The sequence below is a fragment of the Natator depressus genome, chromosome 5 (assembly GCF_965152275.1).
Source record: "Natator depressus isolate rNatDep1 chromosome 5, rNatDep2.hap1, whole genome shotgun sequence".
NCBI lineage: Eukaryota > Metazoa > Chordata > Testudines > Cheloniidae > Natator > Natator depressus.
In genome coordinates, this window is record NC_134238.1 from 36,053,364 (window position 1) to 36,076,038 (window position 22,675).

General features: G+C 42.6%; 1 long non-coding RNA gene across 1 annotated transcript in view; it reads left to right on the forward strand.

Annotated features, from left to right (window-relative positions):
* Positions 1-22,392, forward strand: part of LOC141988119 (uncharacterized) — a 216,937-nt gene extending 194,545 nt beyond the window's left edge. Inside the window, exon 8 of the long non-coding RNA XR_012639659.1 lies at positions 21,884-22,392. This is a non-coding gene — a long non-coding RNA (uncharacterized LOC141988119). The remainder of the gene's footprint in view (positions 1-21,883) is intronic.
* Positions 22,393-22,675: the final 283 nt, after the last annotated feature.

The window sequence follows — 22,675 nt, forward strand, 5'->3', positions numbered from 1 at the left end:
AGAAAGCAACTTTTATTTTGAAATCTTAAAATAAGTTTTCCACTAAGTGAAGACAAAGAAATGTGGAATAAAATAAAAGTTTCTAAACTGGCATTTTCGTCCAAAAAGAATCTGCAAATGTATTATCTTCATCAGCATTTCCAACCTATTAGTCAATCAGTGAATGTTTTTTATCCTTCACATAATGAACAAACATGTAGCAATAAAGTATTTAAGTGCATCAATGAGGAGGTTGCAATCACTTGAAAATGTACAAATTTGGTTAATGGGTGATTGTGGCTTAAAGAAGGGCTTTGAAGTGTGTGTGTGTGGTGTGGGAGGGAATTAAGATGAAACAGCTCTAGATAATTCACTACCTTGTGCCAAGTGAAAGCTGAAGTCAGCTCTGTATGACTTTAAAGAACAGTCCTGCAGTGGAGTTTGTCAGCAGTGGGTGTCACTCTGGGCACTGGAATGGAGAATGTGTGGAGAAGGGTTGTGTTTAAACATTTTGGGTGACATCATGGCTTCATTGAAGTAACTAGGAGTTTTGTCAGTGATTTAAATGAAGCCAGGATTGCTCCCTGCAACTATAATTCATAATGCAGAGTAGCTAGATATTTTAACTGGACATTTAATAAACATGAAACTGTTCTTGCTACTATGTTTCATAAAACCAATGTACCTTATTACTGCAGATATATGAAAAGTCTATTTTTAAATTACAGATTGTAAAGAAGATCCCAGATGATCATTCTAATCTGAACAAGTGGCAAAAGAACATGTTTGTTGTAGTGAATGAAGAGCAATATTTTAGAGTTGTTTAAATAACAAAGAATCCCAAAGGTATTTTGATATTAATTACCACCGTTGTGGATTTCTGCTGAGCGGTTGCTCCCTGGCTCCGGCTGACACATACCAAAACCTGCAGATCACCAGCCACATGACACTCCCTTGGCTCATGGGAAGATCAAGACGGAACATACTGCCAACCCACCATTGCTCTACTTCTACTAGTTTGGGGCCCTTTATGCCGATTTTACTTCCCCTTGGCTCACCTCGTCTTTGTACAGCAGCAGGGGGAACATCTGAATTGTGGTTGTAGCTAAAAGTGTGTGGTATTTTCCTTGGGGGGAAAAAGTGAAAATAGGTGCCTTATTTTTCTTTTTTTGTGCGGGAGGGGAGAGGTTCTTAAATTGCCACCAAGTGGTAAGCTGGACCAATTTATAGTTTGGGGTGGAAATCATGCAAATCTCATTGGTTTTGATCAAAGGTCAGGAACATTTGGCAGTTTCATCTGAGTTGTTGAACAGTTGTTGCTGTTATACAAATATATGAATGAGATCAGACTCAGACCCGTAATTTCTAGTTTACCATTAGTTTGGAAGTGGTTAAAAATCGTTGCTGTGTTCTGTGCCATGTGTCATGGAGAACAGGCTTGGTGCTCTAGAACTGCTCTGAATGAAGTTCAGTCACTCTTGTAGTATGACTTCTCCTTGGGGCACACTAGCGCAAGTCTCCTGGATGTCAGCACCTCCTGGCTCTGACGTTGGAGCATTCAGCACCCCTGTTCCATGCCATGAGCACTGTGCAGTGAGTCCACCTGAATAGGAGATCTGGAGAAGCCTTACATACCCCCCCCAAGCCCCGCCTGAGTCTATCCCCTAGTCTTCCACAGTCAGCAGTGACTGTCAGCCAGGGTTGTAAAACAGAGAGGTTTATTGTTGTCTGGAACGTGAGTAGAACAGTTGTTAGCACAGAAAAGTAGGAAGAGTCAGCAAAATCCATCTTGGGGAGACCCAGAGTCCTGGGCTCTCCCCACAAATCCCAAACTAGGAAACTGACTAGCTTCCAGCCACATGCCCTCAGCCATGCCCAGTTGCCCCTTCTCTGTCCTTTGTCTCTTTCCTAGGCAAACTGGTCACATGGCCTCGACCTCGCTCTTTGTTCTCCAACTCTTTCGGCTGGCTCCTTGCAGAGGATGGGCCATGGCCATCAGTTGCCAGGATACAGTGTGTCCAGCCATTGTCTGGGCTCAGGCAGCTAGATGGCAGTTACACCTGCCCTCTAGGGGTCTCTGCAATGATTACACACCCTTATCCCACCACCTAGATACTTGTGCAACACATAGGGGAAACTGAGGCGCGCACAGAGTATTCAAACAAAACATTAAGAAAATTCCCACTTTGTTACACCATGGTCTACAAAAAGCCAAAAGATTAAACTCGTGCACTGAATCCATCCCTGCATGCCACTACATTTTGTAATTAATATAGTTACAAGGTTGTGTTGCATTAGCAAGTTAAACCTAATGAGTTATTTATTTGGGATTTTCAGTGGTGCTCAGCTTTTAGTGTAGCAGTGTAAACAACAAGCTGGGTTCAAGTGTGAAAATATACAAATTGTACTCTATGACTGTTGTTTTAATGGAGTCCTAAAAGTAATACTACTATTTTTGAGGGGGGGAGGGAGAGGGGGACAAAGGGCATTTTTCTGCTTCTGTGGTTCCCAACTGAAGATGGGAGGTGGATTTTGCACTTACATGTTATAACTAATAGTAGCTCATAAGTCGTTTAATCAACAGTCAGAGTGAGCATCAAAGAAGTGAAGCGATGCAATCATTGTGCTTCGTAATATGAATAGCATTCAATGACACATTGCAGAAGCAGCCAGAAATAACATAGAAAAGGTTGTTCACAGAACAGATTGCATCGTGAGCTCCTGCTACGAGGCTTCAGATGCTGCAACTCAAATCTCATCCCTGAGTGAGTTCCCTGCACAGATCCTGGCTCCCAAGCTCCCCTAACAAGGCAGCTGAGGGTAGGACATTTGTGTATCTTGATATTTGCCTACCTACTAACACCAGGAATAGGCACTGGGGGATCCTGGGGGAATGGTGTGGTGCTGTTGTCAGAGCATGCTGCCCGCAGATGATGCCCAGGTAGTGTAATTGCCACTGGGGGACCGGTGCTGACCCTGAAATCAAGGTTGTGTGATGAAGGCTCCAAGCCACCTTTGTAGACCTCTGCCACAGCTGAAGATCTGACCCTGCATGTTTTTCCTGTTCTGTTGTTCATATTTTGTTCAGCACCACCCCATCCCCACACAGTAGGAGGACACTTTCACAGGGCAGCCTTTGTTTTTGTGTGCACACAGGCCTGTGCCCACTCCCTAAAGATGCAGACAGCCTGTGTGTGCGTGCCCTTTCAATAGTGTAAAGGTTAGCATTTTGAGCAGATTTTTTCCCCCAGGTGCAGTAGCCTGCTTGTGAAATTGGCATATGCATAGATGGAGGCCAGATAGGAGCCTGGCTGGAAAATTGGCCCTTAGTGCACAGAGGGTTCATATTTAGGTTTTGAAAAAATGTAAAGACAAGTGACTCAGGTATAGGAGCCTGAGTGGTGGAATGAATAGATGGAGCTGTAGGAAAGATAATAAAACAGCCATCACAAACTGAATTTGTGGCTCAGAATATCAGACAATTAAACTATTCCTCATTCTGGTTCCCTAAAAGTTTTCATTATTAAAGCTTTATAGCATGTTTTCACACCACATGTTTGATTTTGTTCATCATTTCACCAGCTAATGGTCACTTTCAAACTTCCAGGCTCATTTTGAACGTAATAGTGATATATTAAACTATAAAAGGTTCAGCCTTTAGTTTATACACCCAGGGGCTCTATTCTGCTCTGGGTGGCTTGCCCATAAATCCGTCATTGTATGATCAACTTTACATGGAGGTGTGTGTGTGATCAGGTTCTGTAAAATGTGTGGCTGCTTTGGTGTAGCTAGTCAGACACTTTCCCCAGTAATCCTAATCTGACAATTGAAAATATTTACAGAACTTTTACCTAGTTGACTGTAGCTTAAATCAAATTGTATATTTTAAATGTGTGCTTCCCAGTATGATGGAAATAAAGCCTCAATTTAAACAGAGAGGAATGACTAGATTTGAGCAATAGCTGAGACCTTCACTGGAAAAATTTGTAGGTAATGAACTGCATCAGAGGCCTAATGTACCAAGCATAGTGGCAAAACACCCCATGGCCCAGTGCTGCCTAGGATTGCCACTTTCTAGTGTCTGAAAACCGGACACTACAGCAGGAGGACAGCAACCTCCCTCTGCCCTGCCCCTGCTCAGCCTCTTCCCCCTGAGGCCCGCCACCTGCCCCACCCCTGCTCCGGTCCTTCCCTAGTCCCCACTCTCACTCACTCCTCTCCACCCATCTCCCTCTCTCTTGCGGCTCTCTCTCTCCCTTCCTTGTCGCTAGATCCTCTCCACCTCCTTCCCCCCCAACAGCTGCTCCAGGGCTCTGCTCCAGGGCTAGGATGGGAGCTGCAGCCCCTGACACAGAGCCTGCCTGCCCATGAGATGCAGTTAGGAGTCAGCCCTGGATGAACGGGGGCTGGCGCGAGTTGATGACCCGGCACCTCCCCCCGCCCACAGTAATGGGACTTACTGGAGTGGATGCCAGCAGCAGAGAGTCTGGGATACTAATCAGTGGCCTGATCTGACTCCCCATTGGAGTCAATGTGAATTAAATCAGGCCACTGACATGATGACACCTCTAGCTTCTGTCGATGGCAAATATTGTAAAAGCTCCACTAGGTATAGGGCCCTACCAAATTCACAGCCATGAGAAACATGTCACGGACCGTGAAATCTGGTGTCCCCTGTGAAATCTGACCTTTTGGATACTTTTACCCTATCCTTGAGAGTTGGGCAGCCGGAAAGCAGCAGCTGCTGGCCAGGCACCCAGCTCTGAAGGCAGCCTCCGCTATAGGCAACAGTGCAGAAGTAAGGGTGGCCCTACTGCAATCTCCCTACAATAGCTTTGCGACCCCCTTTTTGGTCAGGACCTCCAGTTTGGGAAATGCTGAGTCTTAAGGGCTTTACATGTTTATATTTTGCCATTTTAAAATACATATTCCTGGTTTGTTACAATACCATGAAATTTAAGAGTTAAATATCTGAAGCTATGAAATTCAAGATTTTAAAAAAATGCATCCGATGAAGTGAGCTCTAGCTCATGCTCAAATAAATTGGTTAGTCTCTAAGGTGCCACTAGTACTCCTTTTCTTTTTGCGGATACAGACTAACACGGCTGCTACTCTGAAACCTGTCAAGATTTTAAAAATGGTATGATTGTGAAATTTACAAAAACGGACTGTGAATTTGGTAGGGCCCTAGCTATGTATTTTTAGAAAAACTTGCTAAAATTGACTTAACTCAGGTGCATCAGCTGGGGTAACTTGGATAGTCAGGCATGAGAATGTGAGTCACTTGCACACTCCAACAAGTTTTCATGTTCGCCATCGTATTTTTTACACACACCTTCCCTTAAAATTCTAATATTCCCCCAGAAGGAATTGTTACTTTTGCATTACATTAGAAAACAACCCAAACAAACCCTGTTTGCACCTCACAGACAGGGATAGAAGGGAGCCTATACTGTTATCAGTTATCTCAGATGTATTTCAAGAGCCCTGTTTTGCGGACCTACTTTTTTTGTGTGCATGAAACTGAAAATGCAAAGTGAGAGAAAACCAGTATGACCATGGACCACATGCAAATTAAAATTGTGTATCAATGGACAAAATGATCATTAACAATGGACTTTTTCTTTCAAAAGTTTGTTAGATATGTAATATCCAGCATGTCAGGGACAGATCCCAGCCTCCACTCTGACGGGAAAGCTATCTTAACAAGAAATCTGAGGGTAGGAAATGTGTGTGTCTCCGGACACACATCATCATCAATTGGTAAGGGCTTCAGGGATATGCTATGTGGAATGAGGGAGTGTTTTCAGAGTACGTTGCCTTCTGGACATCCCAAGGGAGTGGAATTGTTGCTAGGGGACAGTTACAAAGCTTGCATAACTTAATTCCCCCACCCTCACCTTCAGCTGATCTAAATGATCCTGGGTGCTGACCTGTCTGCCACAGACCCAAGAATCCGGGGAGTGCAAAGAAGGCTTAAAGACACTGTTTCCTACCCAACTGCACCAAGTGGATCTCTGGCACAGCTGAAGATCCAGCCCTGAATATGGTACTCAGATTTCTTTCAGCACAAATTATTTTAATGTCCTCTTGATCTCTGGCAAAGAAAGGTCAAAAGAGTAAGTGTAGCTTTTGGATTAGCATCAAACTTAATGAGAACCATCCAGCTCTTGGGAGCTGAACAGTCCTTGCACTAGACAGGACCCTAAAAAGCAAGGGAATCTCTTCATCAACTCTGTGGCTATTCATTTTCCTCCAAAGAAAGGGCAGCTGCCTGACTGTAATGTTTCATTATTTACTCAATAATTGTAAAAAAAAAAAATCAATGTATAGTATGGAGTCCAGTTTCAATCACAGATTCCATTTGCAGGCTTTAATAAATCATAAATAAAGCACAAATAAAGAAAAGGAAGCATACTGTACTGATGCCTCCTTGCTGATTTAAAGCGACAGCCTTGTATATTTCCTAAAGCAAAATGCAGCTACTTAACATTCTTGTATATCATCTCACAATGACTATGATCAACAGGAGAACACAGCCTAAGGCTAGCATTCAGGAAGCAATTTTGGTATCGTCAGCAGCAGGGTTCCAAGTACTTCACTAAGAGATGGAATATATTAAAATGTAAGAAAGAAATATCAAATTACAAGACAGAATTTGAGAAAGACAATGATGGAACAGTCACTAATCAAAACCAAGCAGAATAAAAGTATAGAGAATGGGTGGATTGACACTACCTGCTTTCTGGGGTGATGAAAGGGCTACTATGTAATTTCCTTAAAAAAAAAAAGTAAGTTTTACCTAGAGCTGGTTGTTAAGCAGAATTTTTGTCCTATGGGAAATTCTGATATTTTGACATTTGTTCTCATCCCAAACCAGGATGAAAAGTTGAAGTATTCCCCCCCGCATGGTAAATTAAAAAAAAAATTGGATTCACAGAGACTGAAACATTTTGTTTTAACATTTTCAATCGAAACAAACCCTTTAGATATTTCTGTATCAAAATGTGTAGGTTTGGTTTGATTCAACATTAGTCTATGCCGTTGTGCCATGGGGTTGGTGCCTTATGCCCCAATTTTCCTCTGTAGGCAGGGCTCCCTGGCTGGACTATGTTTCTCAAGAAGTACCATGTCATGCACTCCCATGATGCATTGCATCTGGTCACCTGGAGTGAAAAACAGATTGCATTGTAGGAGACATAGCCCAACCAAGGACAACTGCCCATTGAGGAGAATGGGGGCCTGAGGCACCCGAAGTACAACTTCCAATTGTCACCTCAACAAATTACCCTGAAACAAAACATTTTTATTCAGTTCAACAAACCAGAATGTTTTGATTTGGGTCAAACCAAGTGATACACTCCATCAGCTCATAGATGTATAATGAGTCAGTTATAGAAACTTTAAACATTATATCTGGTCAAGAATCACAGGTATTATATTTCATGTTAACATTTTACTTGAACTGAAAAATGTTGATCACCATTCTATAACACAATCCGGTCATTATAGGTTCTTCTAGACTAGATAAGACCTGAATTTGTAATGTAAAAAAATCAAGCAAAAAAGGAACTTCTTAACAAAAAAATCCCCTATGCCTTTTTCATACAACATAAGGAAGCCAGAAAGGGCACATGTCCAGTTGTTTTTCCTTTGCCCATCATTTTTAACCCTACCACAAGCACACAGTAAAACACTTTTATTTTAGAGATGACACTACATGTGAGTGATTGCTGGACCCAGACTAGGAAAGAGTCTAGTCTGTCAAAGAAGCTTATTGGAACATCTCTGAGGGTGAGATTTACCTGCATTTAGTTTCCTACTGTATTAGGCTTAGACGTGCATGTTTTTGTTTTATTTTGCTTGGTAATTTACTTTGTTCAGTCTGTTATTACTTGGAACCACTTAAATCCTACTTTTTATATTTAATAAAATAATTTTTTAGTTATTAATTAACCCAGAGCAAGTATTAATACCTGGGGGAGCAAACAGCTGTGCATATCTCTCTATCAGTGTTATAGAGGGTGAACAATTTATGAGTTTACCCTTGTGACAGGGTCAGACCAGATGGCTACAGGATCGTGATAGAAGGCGGATGTATTAGCCCCAGGTTAAGTAGGTCCCTTTTCCCTGGGTAAGGTAACAGAGAAGGTTCCAGAACAATTAGGAACTTTCTGGAAACAATTAAGGCAGACAGGCTGATTAGAACACCTTCAGCCAATCAAGAAGCTGCCAGAATCAATTAAGACAGGCAGGCTAATCAGGGCACCTAGGTTTAAAAAGGAGCTCACTTCAGTTTGTGGTGTGTTTAAGGAGCTGGGAGTGAGAGGATGTGCTGCTGGAGGACTGAGGAGTACAAGCATTAACAGATATCAGGAGGAAGGTCCTGTGTGGTGAGGACAAAGAAGGTGCTGGGAGGAGGCCATGGGGAAGTAGCCCAGGGAATTGTAGCTGTCACACAGCTGTTCCAGAAGGCACTCTACACAGCTGCAGTCCACAGGGCCCTGGGCTGGAACCTGGGGTAGAGGGAGGGCCTGGGTTCCCCCCAAACCTCCCAACTCCTGATCCAACACAGGAGGTTCCACCGGAGGGGAAGTCTCTATGCTGTTCCCTGACCCACATGGTGGATCAGCAGAGACTGTGGAGATTGTTCTTACTCTTGTTTCCCCATGCTGGCCAGTGATGAGGTTATCTGAGTGAACGGCAGATTTGAGCCATGAAAGTGGCCAAACTGAGGGCTACTGTGAGTCTCTGAGGCGAGCAAAATCCATCAATAAGCGTAGGACCCACCAGGGTAGAGGAGGAACTTTGTCACACCCTGTATAAGCTTTATTCAGAGTAAAACAGATTTATTTGGGGTTTGGATCCCATTGGGAACTGAGTATCTGGGTGTTGGAGACAGGAGCACTTCTTAAGCTGTTTTCAGTTAAGCCTCGAGCTTTTGGAGGACTTGGTTCAGACCTAGGTCTGTGTTTGTAGCAGACTAGCATGTCTGGCACAACCAGGCAGGGCACTGAAGTCCCAAGCTGCCAGGGAAAGCGAGCTAAGAGGTAGTCTCAGCACATCAGGTGGCAGTCCAAAGGGGGTTTCTGTGACCCAGCCCGTCACAGGGTATATGTAGCATGATGCTATTTCTGTCATCTTTTTCCTTCACCCTAAGCTTATACATAGCATTTCTTCCTCCCTTTTTGATGGGAAGTCTTATCTCAGATAGTTTGAGAAACTATCTGTCCTGTATTCTTTGGATTAGAGCTGACCAGAGGTGGAACATTCCTTTTCATGGTAACTTTCAAAGTTTCATAATTTGTTTTCATTTTGTTTTGAGACAAAAACAAAAGCTCTCAAACAGTTTCACAAAAGCATGTATGTATCCTGGCATGTGGGAAACCGAGGTTCAAGTCCCTGATCTGCCTGATTCTGCGCAGAGCTTTTCATCCCAGATCATGTTAAATTAGGGAGAGCAGAGCCTGCTACATCCCAGCCCAGAACCCACAACCACCCAGCTGTAGAGAGCATCTCTCTCCTCTTCCTTTCCCCTCCCAAATATTTTTTTTCCTTTTCAACAAAATCTTCATCAAAATGGAAATGTCTCCATGAAATGTTTTGGCTTTGATGAAACAGCATATTTTGCTGAAAGTGTTCCACACAGCTTTATCTTGGACAATGGAATAAGGAAGGTCTTGAAGTTTCAATCTCTCCTCCATCATGTTGGATCCATGGTTGTTCCTATCAGGGTTTCCACTGTGTTTTGTAGCTTCCAGCATGGGAATGCTGCTACATCAAGTGGAGTGTTCTCAGATTTTGCTTTTGGTCCTCCAGTGCTTTGTGTCTATAGCCATCATGGAAGGCGTTCTACTATATGCATATCTGTTTAAAACGGAGCTGCAACTGCAGGATTTTTACTGGCATTTTATCCCATTCAATAAAGTTCAGAGTTTTTGTTGGGGCCCACATTTTCATCACACATAGCAAATGGATTGAATAATGTTACTGAAGAGCTTTAGCAGTAATCTGGCCAGGGAAATGGAGATATGCAGAGGTTTTGTTTTGTTTTTGTTTTTTTTGCTATAGAAAGCCCTATCTTCCTCTCCTTTCATGTTTGAAAGTACATGTTTGCATGTGAGCTGTTTTTATCCCACAATTAATGGCTTAATTCATTAATAGTTGTAAGATCCTTTGACAGAAGGTGATCTATGCCTATTATTTCCCATTAATGTATATTAAATCATTAAATATTGTATTAGAAAATTAATTCTTAAAATCATACTTTAAACCAGCCAGTAAAAACCACCACAGGTACTTTTCAGTGGCTACATATCTTTAACTACCAGTCACAGAATAAAGTACACGTGTAGTTGAACTAATACAGCTAATTAGATTACTTATCGTTTTTGTAGAGCACCAACAGCATGCTTGGTGCATGCTTCAGTGACATTTTTTATTCGGATTGTAAAAGCAATCGAGCTACAGTGCAGTTCATGTATAGTTGTTTTTTTTTAAACTAGATGTTTCAATAATCTAAAAACAATGCACATGTCTCAGCAGAAGTTCAAGTTTGTTGTTAAAGTTCAGCTGTTCTGATGAGAATCTGAATCCCAAATCTATGTGTGACTGGAGTTCTAGGGCGACCACACTGAGGTTACTCAATTAGGGCAAACTACAAAGAATGGGGCAGACAATCCCCAAAGCTGGTGGTCATTCCAGTATTTAGATCCACCAAGCTAGCCTCAAAACAGCTTCTATAATACCTAACTGGTTACTCCAAAGACAAAACACAGTTCCCTTAAAGCAACCCAGCCTTGGGCTTTCACCCAGATGCCCAAGTCAAATATGATGAGGATTACTGAAAATCTTATCCATCATGTAAGAAAGTTCTACCAATCCCAAAGGATCAGACACATTACCTCCCAAGTTAATGAAAAGAGAGAGTATTGGTTAAAAGATCAGTATACATACGGACATGAATACAGTTCTGAGATCAATTTTATAGTAGAGATAGTGAGCTTTGTAGTTGCAAAGAGTTCTTTCTGAATTAGTCCATAGGTTATAGTCCAATGTTCATATCCATGGTGATCCAGATGGGACTGGAGATCTCAGTCTTATGACTCAAGCTTCCCCTGCCTAAAGCATCAAGCAGATCTGAGATAAAAAGGATCAGGACCCAAGGGCTTTTTATACAGTTCCAGGCCTTCTCTTGACAGCTTGGAGTCCTTAGCTGAACAATAGGCAATCATCCTGACTTTGAAGTAGACCTGTTTCCTAAGTGTCACCGGTAATTAGCTACACAGATTAACATAAGGCAATTGCCTGTTTTCCACCATTTGCAGGTGATCTGCTGTATACTTCCAAGAGAAATCAATAGAGTATATCACTATATTTACAGTTCATTTAAATGTTAAGATCTCCTTTTTATCTCTGAATTAACAGACTACAGCATAGATAGGAACTGTTTGATTATATTGTCAACCTCTAACAATATACATGTAAACACACAAAAACACAAACATTATTTACCAGTATGTCCCTAAAGATTGAATTTGGGTCATATATCCTGCAGGATGGTTAACCCTTTCTCTCCATGGGTCCCATTAAGAATTTCAAAAGAACATTTGTAACGAGGCAAAAACAAACTTGTCCAATCCTAATTGTAAAGCAGTGTGCCCTAATCTAGAAGACACTGTGCCAGTGTTCATGAAAGAGATCATTCTAATGCCTTACCGAGTGGTCCACAGAATGGCTCAGCGACTGAACATGCCTTCTCAGGACAACTGTATTCCATCGGAGCAATGAAAATGTCTACCAGTGGGGAGGGTCTTGAATATGGGAAACAGAACTTTCAGCAGAGCTGGATGTAGACCAGTGATGGGCAACCTGCAGCCTGTGGACTGCAGTTGCTCACTACTGATCTAGCCTCTCTCTGACAGAGAAAAGGTTCTGTCTCTGACTTTTTGGCAATACCATAACTTATAATGCCTGTGAATTCTGATCTAGATTGCTTTGTAGGCTGATGACCTTCAGCCCTGACTTCTTTCTATCAGATGTGGATTGCACTGTTTCCATGCTTTTCTGGTGTCTGGCTGTGGTAAGGATTTATGAGAATGAGCTGAACTGTCTGAGATTCAATCTGGAGAAAATGCAGTTGTTGCTGATTGTCCAGGGGATACAACGTGGGGAACTGACAAATGTTTTAACTGCTCTATCCCTTGGCACCATTTATCCTATTCTTGCAAAGATGTTCGCAATGTTGATTGTGGATTGTGGATTGCTCTTGAATTCCTAGGAAGCAATAGCCATTGGGTAGTGGTTATATTTGTCTGTGGTCAGCTAAGATACTACAGCCTTTTCTTGATTGGAAACTGTGCCAAATTCATCCTCGTCTTTATTACTTCCTCGAAGGTGGATCAATGAAATGACCTAACTGGGGCTACCGATGAAGCCCAGTTGGAAGTTTCAGCCAGCACAGAATGTGGTCGCCAAACTGCATACTAGCAGTGTATGAGTTCATTTACACCAGTGTCCTACAAACTGAACGGTCTTCCATGCTGCTGCTGGATGCGATTCAAAGTTGGTTCTACTCTATAAAGCCTTGATTTGAGACTTATTTTAGGGCCTGCCTGTGCCTCTTTGTGGTGGCTGAGATGAGTCTAGATATTTTTGCTGACAGTTCCTAGTTGCATGCTTTGGGGAATTGGAGGTATGGTGTCTTGGTAGAGGGTCTCACGGTGAATCTCCCCCACGCCCCCGTCAGAGCCAAAGTTCATGTTTATTAACCTTCAAAGCCAGATACAAAACACCCTTATGGACTGGCCTCTTCCTGCAAAGTAACTAGCCAGGTGGGCAGAATATTTCCTTGAGAGACATGTATGCACCAGGAAGCATAACAAGCTAATCACTGGGGTATATATCATGTCCCTACAATGGCAGAGTTATCTATAAGAGTCCTATCTAGTCCTCAACCAGGTAGTACTTATGTTTCCACCATTCTCATTAGCAGGAGGCCAATGTGTTCTTTGTTCTAGCTCACAGTAGTTGCAAAATATGCCCCTAAAACGCGCAGAATCCCACCTCACTGATTCCTGCCTTGCAGCAATGGGATTACTTGTGCAGGTGATTTCTGTTAATTCTTTTTGCCCTTTTTTGCTGGAGCTAGGACAGGGTTTATCAGTAAACTGTAAAATGTAATGAATGTTTGCCAATAACAGACAACCTCTCCAACATGAACCACTCAACAAAATTAGAAAAGGAAGCTTGTTAAGGCAAACCTCTGGGAAATCTGATCTGAAGAACACAAACTATCGTACTGTTTGATTCATTCCTCCAGTTTCCAATTTGTCTTCCATTTATAAGCAAGGTCCTCAATAGTGGTTGGCAAGCTGAAACTAAATTGTGTGGCAAAGTCCTCTGGATTCTGCAGCAGACTGGAAATTCTGCAGCAGCTTCAGGATTTTTTTAAAAAAGAAATTTTTACTCAATTAAATATGAAAATGGATACTACAAACAGCCCAATATTCCATGTGTTGTTAATATTACATTCCGTTTATTTTACTCTTCCCTTTTCAGTGCAATTTTTTCTCTTGACAACAAATACTTTCTCTGTAGAACTCAGGGGAAAAGCTAGAGATTTTGACATCCCAAAAGGAATGGATACATAAACAAACAGGGATAAGCATGTTATCTGGACATTTCTGCTAAACAATTATCAACCGTGAAATAGTTAACTCACAATTCAGTTGGAGTTAACAGCTCATTGTTCTAACTGGAGCATTTCATAAATCTCAGGCTGTCTACAGATTCAGGAAGATGTCACTGAAGATGTCTCATCATTTGGAAGGTGTTCTCCACCTGTGTAAGTGCTAGAAACCTTTTTTGTTACTGAAAATGACTGCCCTGTCTATGCTGTGGTTTTTAGCCACGGGTGCCACTGTTTTGGTGCAAACACCTAGTGTAAATGCTCTTGTGTACACTATGACTTGACCAGTGTTGCTTACTCTGGTTTCACTCTATAGCACAATTCTGCAGCAAGAGTTGGCTTCTGCAGAATTGTGAGCTAAATGGTGCTCTATTTATAAGCAAAACTTCCTGTGCCCCATAAAAGCATGTTTTTTTCCTTTTTCATTATCTGTTGACATGTACAAAACCACAGCAAAGCCATTTCATTTTCCAGCTGGTCATGGCCCTCTTTTACCCATCCTGCTGTTATATAATCATCACAATCACTTTTTTAAAGTGCCAGATGCTAATATTTTTGCACAAGATTCTGACGTTAGGTACAATACATCTGCTATCCTCAAATAGCCTGCATACAATTTTCAGTAACCCACTCATGTTTCGTCAATGTCTGTTTTCATGTCCCTTTGTCTGATCCATAAAATAGGTAGTTTAATACACTGCAGCAAAGATAATAAAATGAAATAGAAAAAAAGGTAAAAGCAATAAAGAGGAACCATTTCTGAGAGAACTTTGTCAAAAATTTTCTGTAACTGCACCAGTCAGATTGATGCTTTTACCTTGGATAATGCAACAGACTCACTGAGCTTGAATGCATCAGGAACCTATTAAAATCCCTATGTCAATTATTGTCCAATAAAAGAAAACGTGAGGGCAAACACACTTTCTGCTTCAATGATATCTAAGCATATATTTATCTCAGGTTATAAAGTGGCATAAAACACATCCATCCAAATGTTCTTAGCACCTTAGCAATAATTAAAATACATAAATATCACAAAATGCTTTGTAATAAAATCACAAAAGATAAAATGAAGGACCCTGATTAAGTTGATCTGGGTTTTATCCCTGACTTTGCCCCAGGCTTTCTACATGAGAATGGGCAAGTCACATAGGCTTAGGATGTCTAATTTGAGAAATTTAGAAAATAATTTTCAGAGGTGCTGCGTACTTACAACACCCATTGATTTTAATACACTTGGTCAGGGGTAGTCAACAGGCAGACTGCAGGACAAATGCAGGCCACAGATGCTTTTGAACAGACCCCAATATCTTTTTATTTACTTATTATTATCATTATTGTTATTTTTTTATTATTATTTTCTCTGGAGTCTGGACCTTGACTATACCTTAACCAAGAGATTTGGACCTTGACAAAAAAATAATTGACTACCCCAGCACTTGGTAGCTCCTAAATGAATCAGCTAATAGGATTTGTGTGTGCATAGAAGGGGGGTCTCTGATATATTTGTACAAAACTTTTTCAATGGAACCTGAAATTGCTAACCTTGGATTTCTGCTTTGCACTGAAACCCTGTTAAACTTGCAATCTTGCCTGATTTCAATGTGAAATGAGCAGAAACTCAGCATTTTTGACTGTTTTCCTCTGAGATTTTGAGTTTGTTGAACCCTAGGGTCAAAGGCAATCCTTATGAAGAGCACACTTCCGTGGACTGAGTCATAAGAAAACACTCACACAAACATCTGTAAAGCAAAACTGGAGCATTTTGTGTAGTGCTAGCATAAGCAAATCTGCTTGGGTGAACAGGTGGGTTAGAACCTGTAACCTTCAAAACTGAAAACATAAGCCTCTATCACTTAAGCTAAAAGACTAAATCCAGTAATTGGCTGTTGGAGCAGACACATTAATTTCTTATGTGGGGTGATCACTGTGAAAAAACACAGCCCCTCACTCTTTTGGTCCGGGCTATACTAAGATCCATTGGATTGTAGGATAACAAAAGGATAGATCCGGTGCTCATAGAAGTCAGTGGCAAATCTGCTTTTGACTTAAATGGGACCAATGTCAGGACTAAAGTTTCAGAGTAGCAGCCGTGTTAGTCTGTATCCGCAAAAAGAACAGGAGTACGTTGGCACCTTAGAGACTAATACATTTATTAGAGCATAAGCTTTCGTGTTAGAGTCTCTATTCAACAGATAGTGCATTCCTTTCAAAAACTGATGCTGTGTTTCTCTCTTAGAACACCTTTTCTACTTGCATTGCCTGACAGTCAGGCAGGAATATGTGGTGTGGGTTTTTTTGTTGGTGGTGGGTTTTTTTTTTTTTTTTTTTTTGTTTTTTGCAGTTCTGTTTACTGAAAAGGCTTGCAGAGTTCCCAAGAATACCACCCCCCCCAGCCCCCTTTAGTCCACATTGCAGTTTGTTAGATAAGACCTGTAAATATTTAATGGAAGCTTGTTGAGCTCAATGCAAGCTTGTGTATTTCAAAGGTCACACAAACCTAAAAATAGGAAGATTTGCATAAGCTCTGTGGTACTTAGGTTCACACTGCTAACACAAATACACATCTGGAAAAAAACAGCTTCTTAAATTCTGCATGTACTGACTCAGGTTCGGATTAATTTTGGCATAACACCCACTTTTAAAATCATTACTGCGGCTTGACAAAATATCCCTGGGCATTATCTGTTTCGTATAGAATGTCACCTCTACAAAAATGCAACCTACATTATTTTGACAGGTTTCAGAGTAGCAGCCATGTTAGTCTGTATTTGCAAAAAGAAAAGGAGTACGTGTGGCACCTTAGAGACTAACAAATGTATTTGAGCATAAGCTTTCGTGAGCTACAGCTCACTTCATCGGATGCATTGAGTGGAAAATACAGTGGGGAGATTTATATACATAGAGAACATGAAACAATGGGTGTTACCATACACACTGTAACCAGAGTGATCACTTAAGGTGAGCTATTACCAGCAGGAGAGTGGGGGGGGGGACCTTTTGTAGTGATAATCAAGGTGGGCCCCATTTCCAGCATTTGACAAGAATGTGTGAGGAAAAGTGAGGGGCGGGGGGGGGGGAGGGAATAAACATGGGGAAATAGTTTTACTTTGTGTAATGACCCATCCACTCCCAGCCTAAGTTAATTGTATCCAGTTTGCAAATTAATTCCAATTCAGCGGTCTCTCGTTGGAGTCTGTTTTTGAAGTTTTTTTGTTGAAGAATTGCCACTTTTAGGTCTGTAATCGAGTGACCAAAGAGATTGAAGTGTTCTCCGACTGGTTTTTGAATTTATACTTCTTGACGTCTGATTTGTGTCCATTTATTCTTTTACGTAGAGACTGTCCAGTTTGACCAATGTACATGGCAGAGGGGCATTGCTGGCACATGATGGCATATATCACATTGGTAGATGTGCAGGTGAACGAGCCTCTGATAGTCTGGCTGATGTGATTAGGCCCTATGATGGTGTCCCCTGAATAGATATGTGGACACAGTTGGCAACGGGCTTTGTTGCAAGGATAGGTTCCTGGGTTAGTGGTTCTGTTGTGTGGTGTGTGGTTGCTGGTGAGTATTTGCTTCAGGTTTGGGAGCTGTCTGTAAGCAAGGTCTGGCCTGTCTCCCAAGATCTGTGAGAGTGATGGGTCGTCCTTCAGGATAGGTTGTAGATCCTTGATGATGCGTTGGAGAGGTTTTAGTTGGGGGCTGAAGGTGATGGCTAGTTGCGTTCTGTTATTTTCTTTGTTGGGCCTGTCCTGTAGTAGGGGACTTCTGGGTACTCTTCTGGCTCTGTCAATCTGCCACACTATCATCAGCCACACTATCAGATGGGGTGGTGGCTAAAAGCAGAGGGAAGCTCTCTCTTCTCTTGCAGGCTTGGGGGAAGCTGTGTTCCTCACCAGCTACCCCTAACTCCTTGGCTATTGCAATGAAAGCTTGCCCTCCTGTTTCAATCTTCTTTAGCTGTCATGAGGTAAATACATGATGAGGAATGAGAACTTAAATTTAGGGCAGACGTGAAGATGAGGAATTTAAACAGTAACAAAGGCGGGATGAGTGGAGGGATTCAACGACAGATGTTTGTAAAATGCCACGTTCATTTACAAAAAGCTGTAAATGACTGTTATTAACATAGCTCTTTCTCGCTGCACATGTCAGGGCCAGTGAATTACCTATCTAGCAACTTTAAGACTGCAAAGGAACATATAATAGAAATGGCATTAAGCCTTCCCTTCACTAGCGAGCAAAATGGTGCATAAAAATCTCATTTCTCAACAATGGTTAGCATGCAACAAATTATCCCACGCATGAGCCACAAATACACTACACACCATCAAAGGCTTTCAATAGTTTTGTCACTTAGCTATTTCAGAATCTGTTCTTATATTTCTACAGCATGTTCAGCTGTGAATGTGGCATGCGTCCAGTTGTTAATAATAGACTTTAGTATATGATTCATCATAGGAAAAAAATCAAAATAATAATGTTTAGTCACATTGGTTTGAATATATTAGTGAATAAGTGAAAGTGACCCTGTGACAAGGCATACAAACCCTGCACTAACGTGGAAGGGGTTAAGGGAGCTGCTCTTGGCTCAAGTGGCCCCACCTATCCACACCTGTAAATCATGCCAGGACTGGAGGAGGAGTTAAAAGGAGGGAACTCCGCTCAGATGGGGGCGACAGGCTGTTGAGATCCCAGGGAAAGTTCTGCCAGCCAACGGAGTCTCTGCCCTTGCAGAAAGGAGAACACAGCTCCCTGGGCTAAGAGGGGGAAAGAGACTGAGACCCGGTGAACGTGGGTGGGCGGGCGGGCTGGGGGGGGACAGGATATCAGATGACTAATATCCTGACTGAATCTGCCAATGCTTTTCCTTCTTTTCCTTTATGCTTTTATTTAACTTAATTTGTCCACTGTGGACTATTTTGTTTGGCTCATCTGAGACCCTGAGAGGGGAAGAAACACCCAGAAGGCCTCAGCTGGAGTGCAGGGCGCCAGCCCTGTGAGACTGATGTACCCTGGAGCCCGGTGGAGGCAACTAGCATGTCTGCTTGTGCTCCCCACATAGCTCCTTAAAGGGGGTGCTGCCAAGGACAGAGTCACAACAGAGCCTATATTTCGAATGACTGGAGACTAAATCCTTTAGTACTGAATCATGCAAAACTCACGCTAACTTCAATGCTAATTTTGCCTGAGTAAACACTATTTTCAAGTTCACCAAATTTCCCTGGTGCATTTTTGCAAACAAAACAAAATAAAATTTCTATCTGTAACCGCTTGCAATGCCATTTAGTGAAAAATATTTTCCACTGTTGTAACGTATGCAGTATTAGAAAACATCTTTTCTGTGATTTGGCTGCAGGTCCCTGTTGTCTAGTAAATTAGGCATGGGAATGGGAGGCCATGTCACTTAATTCCTCTGATCCTCCAAGTCCTATGTGTAAAATGGGCACAGTCATACTTATTTACCCCCCGGGGCTGCTGTGAAGCCTAATTAAATAACTTTTGTGAAGTGCTGCATAAATACAAACTGTTATTAAGCTCAGTCAGTAGCAGAGGTGGGAATAGAACCTAGGCCTGGTCTACACTACAAAGTTAGGTTGACACATGCTGCATTAGCTCAAGTTAATAATGTATGTGTCTACACTACCGAGTCCCTTCCACTGACCTAAAGGGCGTGTAAAGTTGACTTCTGGACTCCACCTCCATGAGAGGCCTAGTGCTTCAGTCGACATCCACGTGTCGACATGGGATAGTGTAGACACTGTGCTATGTAATTCGAATAAATTGGCCTCTAGAAGGTGTCCCACAGTGTGACAGCACTTTCAACTCCACTGCACTTCAGCCAGGTACACAGGAAACAGCCACCCACCTGTTAAAGCCTGGGGAACTTTTGAATTTTCATTTCCTGTTTGATCAGCGTGGAGAGCTCGTCAGCACAGCTGACCATGGAGACTCAAGGCCGCAACTGTGCTCCAGCATGGAGCACACAGGAGGTGGTGGATCTTATTGCTGTGTGAGGAGAAGAGTCTGTGCAGGTAGAGCTCTGAACCAGCATAAGAAACGCTGACATCAATGCCAAAATCGCACAGGGCATGGGGGAGAAGGGCTACACCAGGGCCACCCAGAAGTTCCTCATGAAAATAAAGGAGCTTTGGCAAGCATACCAAAAGACAATGGAGGAGAACAGGCACTCTGGTTCTGAGCCATAGACATACCGCTTCTATGAGGAGCTGCATGCGATTCTTGGCAGCGACTTCACCACTACCCCAAAATGCTCTGTGGATACCTCCCAGGAGTCCTACGCAACCTCGGGCAACAATGAGGAGGACATTGTTGATGAGGAGGAGGAAAAGGAGAATGCGTGGCAAGCAAGTGCATCCATTCTCCCTGACAGCCAAGAACTTTTTAAAACTCTGGAGCCCATCCCCTCACAGGACCAGTTGGCAGTGGAGTGTGATGCTGGGGAAGGCACCTCTGATGGGTACACATTTCCAATCAAACTATAGAGGTTACATGATATTATTTTTAATGTTGAATCTGAATTAAAAAATTGGGATAGCGGTTATCAGTGGCCACTGCAGCTTTGCAGAGGGTGTGCTCTGAAAAAGACTGTTTATGTGCACGGGGATGGCCTGGGAATCCCCCACGGAGATCTCTAGGAAGCTTTCACGGAGGTTGTCATAAATATAAAGGGAAGGGTAAACACCTTTAAATCCCTCCTGGCCAGAGGAAAAACCCTTTCACCTCTAAAGGGTTAAGAAGCTCAGACATCCTCGCTGGCACCTGACCAAAATGACCAATGAGGAGACAAGATACTTTCAAAGCTGGAGGGGGGAAAAAAGCATTCTCTCTGTCTGTGTGTTGTCTTTTGCCGGGACCAGAGCAGGAATGCAGGTCAGAACTCCTGTAAAGGGTTAATAAGCAATCTAGTTAGATATGCATTAGATTCTGTTGTTTAAATGGCTGATAAAATAAGTTGTGCCGAATGAAATGTATATTCCTGTTTTTTTGTCTTTTTGTAACTCAGGGTTTTGCCTAGAGGGATTCTCTATATTTTGAATCTGATTACCCTGTAAGGTATTTACCATCCTGACTTTACAGAGGTGATTCTTTTACTTTTTCTTCAATTAAAATTGTTCTTTTAAGAACCTGATTGCTTTTTCATTGTTCTTAAGATCCAAGGGTTTGGGTCTGTGTTCACCTATGCAAATTGGTGAGGATTTTTATTAAGCCTTCCCCAGGAAAGGGAGGTGTAGGGCTTGGGAGGATTTTGGGGGGAAAGACATTTCCAAGTGGGCTCTTTCCCTGTTATATTTGTTAGACGCTTGGTGGTGTCAGCAATAAGGTCCAGGGACAAAAGGTAAAATAGTTTGTACCTTGGGGAAGTTTTAACCTAAGCTGGTAAAAATAAGCTTAGGGGGTTTTTCATGCAGGTCCCCACATCTGTACCCTAGAGTTCAGAGTGGGGAAGGAACATTGACAGAGGTACAGGAACCTTTGCAGAAGGTTTCTGGGAAGGGCTGCCTTATTTTGTGCACCACAGTAGGACACTTTCCCGTGCCACTCCGGTATTAACTCTGCTGGCTTCATTTGCGGCCTTCCCTTTCCTCCTCTGTTACCCTCAGGAAAGTGATGTCACATATGGTTACCTAGGGGAAACAGGGGAAGTTTTAAATGCTAGCCCTTAAACCGTAAGCAATTCGATAAGTAATCCGCCCCTGTTTGGTGAATTCTGGGTCACACAACCACGTTTTCCCGAGCGTGCCCTGGTTGTGGTTGGAAGGGATCAACCCGTATTGCAGCCAGCATTTAAAGAAGGGGGGGAGGTGATGGTTCCTGTTCGTCTCCCTTGCACCACAACACGGTGCCACTTTTGTAACAATAAAACTATTTGCATGGCTTTACGCTGATGCCTGTCCTCAAGCACCATCCAGGTTGCTATGGGAAAGGGGCCTGTGTTGAGGTTGGGACCACTGATCCCACAGACGTCTTAACAAAAGCTGCAGCACAAGACCTCTCGCCCATGCCTCATGGCCTCACTCACCATGGCTGTAGCAGCAAACTGACTCTTGCAATAGCCAGCAGTTCTGCTTAAATTGTTGCTTGCAGGGAAGTGCATTGAGGGGGTTTCTTTTATAAAAAGATTTAACCTTGCACCAGAAACAACATATGCACTGTCAATGCTACCCTTGTGCTTTGTATTCTTTGCAGATAAAACCTTGTCCGTAGGTGCATCCTCCACACGGGGACAGAGACTTTTCCAGATTAGAAGGCAGAAAAAGACGACTTGGGAGGACATGTTCAGTGAGTTAATGCATGCCTCCAAGAGTGCAAGACGGAGCTCAGTGCATGGAGGATTCCACAGTGACCGCTAGGACAGGAAAGCATGCAGGGAACACGAGCGTGACACACAGGACAAGATGGTGTGGATTATGAGGGAGCAAACAGACATGTTAAGGCATCCGGTTGAGGTTCAAGAAAGGCAGCTGGATGCTAGAGTCCCACTGCAGCTTATGCTGAACCTGCTGCCATCATTGCCAAGTTCCATATCCTCCTCTCCCAGATGTCCTAGGATGCAGGGAGGTGGAGTGGGTCCGGTATCCCTTGGACTCAACTCTAGGGGAGAGTACAAGGACCAGAAGGCACCCATTCCCACATCTTTGATTGTTATTGCAGTGTAGTTGTAAGCAAGCTGTCCTTGTTTCTCTCTCTCGTTCCCCAGCCCCTCAGTGTTATCAGCCCCTTAGCCCCAGGTTATCTGGCTTTTCTTTGCTGTCTCTCTGTGTTTATGAGCATAATAAAAATAAATGGACTGCAGAGAAAAGGCTCTTTATTCATTCAGCACACTGTGGTTAGCGGGGGTGTAGTTTACAGGGGAGTACATGCAATGAAGGGGACAGCTGGGTAAGGAACAACACATATAAGTGTCACATTACTGTGCATCACTGATGAAACTAGTTTTCAAAGCCTCACGGAGATGCAGCGTGCCTCAATGTGCTCTTC